The 9,093-nt window shown below is 41.6% G+C and overlaps 1 long non-coding RNA gene across 1 annotated transcript; it reads right to left on the minus strand.

Annotated features, from left to right (window-relative positions):
- Nucleotides 1-2,367: 2,367 nt before the first annotated feature.
- Nucleotides 2,368-8,286, minus strand: LOC129149668 (uncharacterized). Its single transcript, XR_008556524.1, has 3 exons — nucleotides 8,217-8,286; nucleotides 3,045-3,236; nucleotides 2,368-2,500 (listed from the first exon to the last, which is right to left on the minus strand). It is a non-coding gene; the product is annotated as an uncharacterized LOC129149668 (long non-coding RNA).
- Between the last annotated feature and the right edge of the window lie 807 nt (nucleotides 8,287-9,093).

A 9,093-nucleotide genomic window follows, 5' to 3' on the forward strand; every position in this document is an offset into this window, starting at 1 on the left:
TTAAAAGCTCATGTGGATTTACCACTTTGCTGTAAGAAAAATTTGCTCCTAATGCTATGCTTCCCTCTGGCCTTAAATGGACACCCTGAATGTCAGAAAAACTAATAAGTAGAACAACCTAGGAATAGCTTCTCACAAATCAAACTGGAACTGATGTGAGATCCACCTAGCAGTAACCAAATGTATGCTTCCCCCAAATCATATAATGCACTTCTAAGCTTTGAGTATATCCTATTAACAAATTTAGGTTTGATCCTCTCTGTGGGCTCAAGGAATGAAGCTTAAAGCATGAAAATGGCTTTGTAGTTTCAAGAAAACTAAGTAGGGTATTAAACAAAGAATATTTAACCCACATTTCCTCATGAAATATGATAGCCATAATTTTTCTTTGGTTGAGGCCTTATATACCTAAATGCAACATTTAGGTCAGCATAACAATCCTTTCTAGATTTTTTTTCAGCTTTTCATTTTATTTTTTTTCAGCAGCCTGTACATTTATGAGATTATAAAAAAACAAATCTACTTGAAACTGCTGTCATGGCTGCTGCTTCAGATTGATCTACGCTTCAGTCAGGCAGTGAAAACAGCAAATGTTCCTGGGGTTGGTGGGGCATGAGGAGATTAAATCATGAAAGCAGTTACTGGGGATAAAATTCTTCATTTTCCCTACTCAGAATTCTGAGGAGATCACTATTCAGTTGCCCTACCCTTACTCTAAATCCCTTCACCTTCCTGTTCTGAAGAAGTCTGTTTCTCTTACTTCAAGAAAGTTCTTAAGGAGAGTCTGAGCAGTTTTGGTCTCAGACGAAATAAAGGCTGAATTAAAAAAATATATATATACTAGAGGCCCAGTGCACAAAATTTGTGCACAGGTACAGTCCCTAGGCCTGGCTGGCAATCAGGGACGATCAGGTTCCCCACCTCCCGGCCTCCCGGCCTCTTCCTTCCCTTGCTCCCTCAGCACCCTGCTGCCACCGCTGGTCACCCACCATGTTCCGTGCCACCCCCTGGTGGTCAGCGCATGTCATAGACAGCAATCAAACTCCCAGTCGAACTCCCGAGGGAACAATTTGCATATTAGCCTTTTATTATATAGATATCTTTATTGATTTCAGAGCGGAAGGGAGAGGGAGAGAAAGATAGAAACATCAATGATGAGAGAGAATAATTGATTGGCTGCCTCCTGTATGCCCCACACTAGGGATCGAGACCTCAACCCAGGCATGTGCCCTGACCAGGAATTGAACTGTGACCTCCTGGTTCATAGGTTGACATTCAACCACTGAGCTACATTGGCAGGGAACAAAGGCTGAGTCTGCACAAAAGTGTCATAGGTGCACACTCCATGCTCTCTACTTCAATGGCTTGAATTAGATAGTCTCAAGAGAATCTCAGATTTGGTCCTTCACAACACCCATAAAAATAATCTTTGATCCTGAGTGAGTGGCCTTGTCCTGGGAAGAGAGGTCATCTGTCTTTATGAAGTCAGTGGCTCATATTTCTGACTTTACTCTTTATCTTGCTTACACAATTGTCTGTGATGAAATTTCTTATGAGAGAGCATTGTGCTGCTACTGCTGAGATAAGCATCTTTGAACAGGGAATGTGCCCAGGGCTTGGAGTGACAGCTGCATGTGCATCCTGGCTCAGGTGCGTGACCTGGAGAAGTTCTCTGAACGAATCTACATCTCCTTCTTTGGAGACAGTAGTAAGAACAACAAGGAGCCGACTCATCTGGTGGTTTTCCATCACGAAGACGAAAGGGTTGTGTTTGAAAATGCTTGGTAACCTGTGAAGCGCCCGACTAATGCTCATGTTTGTGATTGTTTCCTGTATTCGATAACCATGTTCATCTCGTTATTTCCCAAGCCAGTTGTCAGCTGGCCTCAGGGTGGACTCAGAATTGTTTGAAGTGGACAATGACTGGCATTTTATCATCCCGCTCTGCTTTCTATTCACATGTCATCCAGAAGTACACACTGTAAAACCCTTGGCCGGTGTCCAATCATTGTTTCAAGAGCGGGAGCCGAGTTTCTCTTTCACATCCTGCAGCACTAACATAAGCTCAGATTCCCCTGGGACTCTCGACAGTCCCATCTTCAATTGCATCACTTCAGCTCTACAGAAGTGGTTAAGTATTTGATTATTATTATTTTTAAAAAATATATATTTTATTGATTTTTTACAGAGAAGAAGAGAGAGGGATAGAGAGTTAGAAACATCGATGAGAGAGAAACATCGATCAGCTGCCTCTTGCAGACCCCCTACTGGGGATGTGCCCGCAACCAAGGTACATGCCCTTGACCGGAATTGAACCTGGGACCCTTGAGTCCGCAGGCCGATGCTCTATCCACTGAGCCAAACCGGTTTCGGGCTGATTATTTATTTATCTGGTTTTTGCTTGATCTTCAGAGCCATTTGCAGACTGAGTTTTTGCACAAAGGCTCAGAGATGGAGACTTGCATGCAGGAAGCAAATTGGAGAGAGCCATGAGGAACACCTGTTAGGGAGTGAGGGAAAAGAGGAGTCAGCATCCTTTCAGAGGAGACAGAGGGAAGCTTGAATGGTGATGCAGTTGCCTGAGCAGTTCCCTTGCAGAATTCTAGAGCTGGAATGGCCCCCTTCCTGAATTGAGGCAAGGGTGCAGGGCCTTTGTACCTTCACCGCCAGTAGTCACTGGATGCAGGCTGCCCTAGGAGAGTAAGGCAGCTCCCTTTGACTCCCCCAGCAGCAGAGGGAATGAGAGGCTCAGCCTACAGGGGGATCTGGGCATGCATCATGTACCCTCTATAGACTCTCAGAGTCATGGTGAAATATCAGGCCCTGAAGTATTTTAAGAAAGGAGGTCCCTGCTTTGTTTTTCTGCCTTGGAAAGGTAGGTAATATATGGAGAATGACATGTATGCCTAGTATATGGTTGGGGGTAGTGAGCAGGAGTGAGGGAGAGAAGGTTCACCTGCTCACTCCCCTTCACACATCCCACTTGTTTTCATTCTATGGCCCTATTGCTAAAGCTCTTGCAAATAGAGCTCAGGTGGACTCACACTGGTCAGCCTCTTGAGGAGGATATGACTGACGGGCACTCTCTCCTGCTCCTGCTCCCTCGGTCTCCCCGCTCCCTCTCCCACGCTCTCCCCCTCACTCCTGGAGAATATTTCTTGCCCATTCTCTGAGAAGTTAAAGTAATATGTCCCTCTGAATGGAAGCTCACTTGATGTAGAATCCACATATTATACCTGAAATGGTAAAATGATAAAGGAACAAAAATATGTTTCTATAGACAACCTCTTTCTCAACAGCATAGAATTATTGCCCCATTCTCCCCCCGCCCTCACTTCTACCCCCACCCCTGTGTGTGTACTTCGGGGGAAACATGGAGGTGTTATATTTATAGCAGCATTTATCATGTATTGAAACCCTCCTAAATGCCAGATACTTTATGTACATTATGGCTGAATATCTCAGTAACCTTGCACAGTAGGTATTATTCACACTGGTTTAAAGAATGGGAAATTGCTGATCAAGGAGTTGAAGTGAATTGCTCATGACCCACAGCCGGTAAGGGATAGAGATTTGAAGCTCTCTGTGTAGATCCAAACCCACAGTGACTCTCTGTGAAAAGGGGTTTGAAGTTCTTTGCACCTCTTTGGGGTGTCTTGGGGTAGATGTTAGCCTTAAAAGGCAGAAAAACGTGTTTAGACGTGGCTAAATAAGACTCTACTTAAGCCCTGGCCCACACTTCTACAATCCACTTTATGTAGCCTGTGTGTGATGGCAGGAGCTAATTGCTTACACACCCCAGCGACACACTAAGTCTTTATTTAGCTAGAAAACTTTAATAACTGGTTTTTGCCTTGCTGGAAACAGCCTCTAATGTTCCTGGTAGAAAGTGGTGAATTTTCTTCTCACAGCTGGCCTGGGCTTCAATTACAATAGAAGAGTTAACTTTTCATTTGTTGTAAAATCTCGAATAGGAAGAGTTGGCGTTCAATTGTACCATGTCATCATCCAAACTAAAAAAATTTTGCCTCTAAGTTGTTATAGGATTTTCCCCTCATACCTCACATCGACTCTGGTAAACTTACTGGTTTTTAATAGGGGCCATCTGACCATCTGAAGAGAATGCTCTCACCTAAGTGATTGCTCCTCAGAATTAAAATGTTCAGGTTTAATGCCTTGCAATTAGAGAAGGACCCCAATCTTCACCACCAGCCCTCAATGGGAGCAAAAACAAAGTAGGTGTAGGGGCTTCAGTCCTTATCTGGGGGCAGGAGTGAATAAAGATCTGTTTTCTGCCTGGTGGCGTGGCTCAGTGGTTAAGCATTGACGTATGAACCAGGAGGTCACAGTTTGATTCCTGGTGAGGGCACAGGCCCAGCCTTGATCCCTAGTGAGGAACATGCAGAAAGCAGCCGATCAATTATTCTGATTCTCTCTCATCACTGATATTTTTTTCTAGCTCTCTCTTCCTCTCCCTCCTCTCTGAAATCAATACAAATATATTTAAAAGAATTGTTCTCTCCCATTTCCCAAGAGTCTTCCCAAAGACCTTCTTCCACAAGTTATATAAGTGTGGTATCTGATGTGCCCAGCACACAGCCTGTGATATGTTTTTAAAATGCTACCCGTTTTAGAAAATGAAGTCAGGTCATCAAAATTAAAACAGGCTAAGAGTGTTTGTGCAGGTTAAGGCCTTTATTTCAGGCATTGAGTTACTGAAAGATTAGCCCTGCACCAAAACACTAAATGGCTGCAGAAGAAATCTGAGACCCAGCATTTAATAATATTAAAGACTTGAAGAGACAGGAACTGACTCATGAGAAAAGAAAGAATTGAAAAAAAGGGTCAGTGAACTGAAGGCTTAGAGACATTAGGATTTGTACTGGAGAGAAAAGGGAGAAATAGAAATGTGTTAGTTTTTACCTTAGTCAGCTTTTAAAAATATATATATTTTATTGATTTTTTACAGAGAGGAAGGGAGAGGGATAGAGTTAGAAACATCGATGAGAGAGAAACATTGATCAGCTGCTTCCTGCACAACCCCTACTGGGGATGTGCCCACAAGGTACATGCCCTTGATTGGAATCGAACCCGGGACCCTTCAGTCCGCAGGCTGACGCTCTATCCACTGAGTCAAACCGGTCAGGGCTTTTTTTTTTTTTTTTTTTATAAGTGGTACACAGATGGTTAAATATTGCCTACAGGTAACGTAAGTAACTGACTAGCCAGTGTAGCTCTCTGAACTGTGACCATAGGAAGATGAGAGTATCTGGTTATGTTATTGTTTGGTAGAAGATTACAACAAGACCTTTGGAGACAGCATGATCCAATACAGCACAAAAGAACAAATGCATAGTAAGGCCCACTCACCGAGGAAAGGAAGCCATAGGCAGCTTCCTCCGTGCCAGAGAGGACTCAGTGAACTACACCATGAAGAGTGATTGCCTTCGGCACAAATCCCATAGACACTAGCTGACAAGTTAGGACATGAAGACAGAGGGCTGTGAATATTATTAATGACACATAATTGTTATTCTTACAACAACCTTATGAAGAAAGGCCAATGTTACAATAATAGAATTACAATAATGGAACCCCTGTGCCGCTGACAAGGCTGTACCGAGTTCAGCCAACAGTCTCCAGGCCTGCTATACACGTGTGGGATTTCTGGAAGGGGGGAAGCTCCAGAACAGAGAGGCTGGCTGTCTTACCTGAGGGCTCACGACAGAAGGAATCCAGCCAGACACTGGCCCTTAGTATCTTGAACTTAACAAGTTTCATCTTTCTTTCTGATCCACTGCCCGCAGTTTTCCTCCAAGCACGAAGAGAAATGGTTTATTAACCCTCCCCCCACCCTCTTTTTTTTTTTCAAGTTCAACTCAGGCCTCATCACCTTCTTTGTCAATCACTACATCCTACATCTCACCTCTGCCATCTTTTATAACCCAACATGCTTGTTGCCTATACTTTTTAGTGCATTTGAAAAAGATCATACATTGCCATGAAGTTCATCTTGCAAGATATATCTGTTTTTCTTTTAATAGAAGACATAGGGATTGTGTCATACTCTAAAACCATTTTTATACTTTTTCTGTTTTTACCCAAACTTATTACATAATGCTGAACTCAAAATAGGCAGTCAGCAAATACATGGTAGTGAATGAATGAAATAGTGTGTTTATTAGGAACTGCCAAATTATTAGTAACAATTACCTGATAACAGTGACTTAAAAAAAGAATTGAAGTTTATTTTCTTTCATATAAAAAAAAAGTCTGCAAGCAGATGGTTCTGGGCTAGGTTGTGATTACACAATATTTTCAGTGCCCCCAAGCTCTTTCTAGGTTTCTGTTCCACTATCCTTAGCATGCAGAGCCCTTTTCTGAAAATGTTTCCTTAGGGTTGTAAAATTTGTGCTGAAGCTCCAGCTGTCATATGAAGAGGGAAGAAGGAGAAAAACCCAAAGAAGCATACCTCCCATTAAAGAGCTTTCTGGGACACCTAAGCAGATGACTACTGCATATATCTCATTGGTTACCTCTATTTGTAAGACTGAAAATGTCATCGTTGGCTATGTGTATTGTCATGCTAATGAAAATTAGATTCTATTCCTGAGGAAGAAGGATGCTGAGGAGGCAATTGCCAATCTCTGCCAGAAGCAGTGGTCAATGTTGCCTCTTGTTTGGGATTCAGTCTCTTGATATACCAAACAAGATTAGAGGTTCTCCCAAGATATAATGTGATGCATCTGGAGGGTGAGATCAATGCTTTGGATTTTAGACGAAGAAATATGAAAATAATTTGTATTGATGAGTTAAGGTCCTGGAGATGTCAAGGCAAGAGAAATAGGGTAAATAAAGTAAGACTGAGGAACTGGAGCTCTTGATGATGTTGGAAAGCAGGTACCATGGGAAAGGCATGAAAGAGCTAGAAAGCTAGGCAGGATGAAATATGTGGTTTAAGTTTCCAGAGGCTTAGCTGTCCCAGGGAGTGAGGAACACACTTCAGGGCCTGGTTTGTAGAGACTAGCTGAGGGTCCTTAGAATGGGAAGGATTACCAGGCTCCCATGGCAGAGGAGCGTATCTAATGAATGAACTTGACGTATTTGTTAGCTGTGCCAAACACAAATGGGTTTTCTTTTTTATTGTAAAAACAATATAACTACATTTTGGGAAACAAGGAGGGAGAACCTTCACATTCCCACCATCTACACAACTCCTGTCTAAATTGGTGTATTGCCTTCCACATGATGTACATAATTATAACCATAGCTTTACTTATGATCATCTAGCAGTGGTTCTCAACCTTTCTAATGCCACGACCCTTTAATACATACAGTTCCTCATGTTGTGGTGACCCCCAACCATAAAATTATTTTTGTTGCTACTTCATAACTGTAATTTTGCTACTGTTATGAATCGTAATGTAAATATCGGTGTTTTCCGATGGTCTTAGGCTCTACAGCAGCAATTCTCAACCTGTGGGTCGTGACCCACAGGTTGAGAACCGCTAGCAGGGTCACCTAAGACCATCGGAAAACACAGATATTTACATTATGATTCATAACAGTAGCAAAATTACAGTTATGAAGTAGCAACGAAAATAATTTTATGGTTGGGGATCACCACAACATGAGGAACTGTATTAAAGGGTCGCGGCATTAGAAAGGTTGAGAACCACTGATCTATAGTTTTGATGTTGATGTTGATGTTGTAACATATCTATTATAATGAATCAATGAGTTTTTGATAAATGTTTCCAATTACAATTTTGGGATACTCCAGGTCACCTATCAAGACCACGTTTCTAAAGACTCATTAACACAGAACTCACCATCAAAAACACAGGCTCGAGATTTTGATTTTTGCAAATTTTATTACACCTTTAATTCTAATTTGAACAACGAGAATTTTTCATGTCTCTTTGGATCTGCTTTTTCCAAAGAAAATTTGCAGGGGTTCAGCAATAAGGTAAAGTAAATTCTCACTCTACTAAATCATCCAGTCTTTCAGCGAACTTAAATCTTTTCCAATCCAGAAGGAAACCAGAGATGCCCTTTGGCCCCAGGTAGAGAAATGCAAACCAATGAAAGTTTATAATTTTCTCATATTGTATTTAAGGTAAGAATAAACAGAGTATCTTCTTAGTATGCTTCTAAAGGGAAACCCCGGGTCTGGAGGTGGAGGAAGAGCCATCTAATGTAATCCTTGTACTTACCAGATACTGACCTTGATTTGTACTCCGAACAAATTTATGTTAATATCTCTAACTTCAAGTGGTTGAGGAGTGCAGCTGGCAAAAGAGAAGAGCAATGTTTTGCAACATTAAGATAAGAGCAATAGGAATATTATGGTCTCTAACAGTAAGACAAAAATGAGTCACGTCCCTCTTTATTTTTGATAATTTGGTTGAAGTTTCACAATCCTCTTGTTTGGTTTCACAAAAATGAGGATCTTGATCTTTGATCTAGAGTATCCCAAAATTTCAATTTGAAATACTTTTTAGAACATGAAAAATGCTTACATTAGAAGGTTACATGAAAATAAAAGGGTAGATGATCATATGTAAGATATGGTTGTAATTAGGTAGTACATCATACAGACATGAGTTGTGTAGATAGCGGCAATGTGAAGATTCTCCCTCTCTCTTCTCCAAAATGTAGTTACATTGTTTTTATAACAAAAAGATTTGTACCCTCAAATCTCTTGTCATTGCTTCCTTCAGACTTCTGTGCCCCACCATGGTTCAATTCACTTATTGTTTTCGTTCCTCTAATATTGCTACATAAACTCATACAGCCTTATGGATAGAACCCCTACAGAAGTAAGCTTTCCACTGTAAGCCAGGCTGAATAATCTTTATACTTTTCCCTGGCCTCTTCTCCCTCTCATTACACACAATGGAGTGTCCAAACACTTTTCACTTCTGCAGCCCCTTGCATGTGTATTCTCCAGGGTTCTGTCCTCAGTCCCTTCCGTCAGTGTTCATTCTGCTGTGTTAACTACTATTTGCTCCAATGCAGGACAATTTTGCAGGGCCATTCCAGCTCCACTTTGCCATAGGACTTAATAGATACTGAGGCTCTGTTGAGATT

Source organism: Eptesicus fuscus, chromosome 7, assembly GCF_027574615.1.
Source record: "Eptesicus fuscus isolate TK198812 chromosome 7, DD_ASM_mEF_20220401, whole genome shotgun sequence".
NCBI classification, from domain to species: domain Eukaryota; kingdom Metazoa; phylum Chordata; class Mammalia; order Chiroptera; family Vespertilionidae; genus Eptesicus; species Eptesicus fuscus.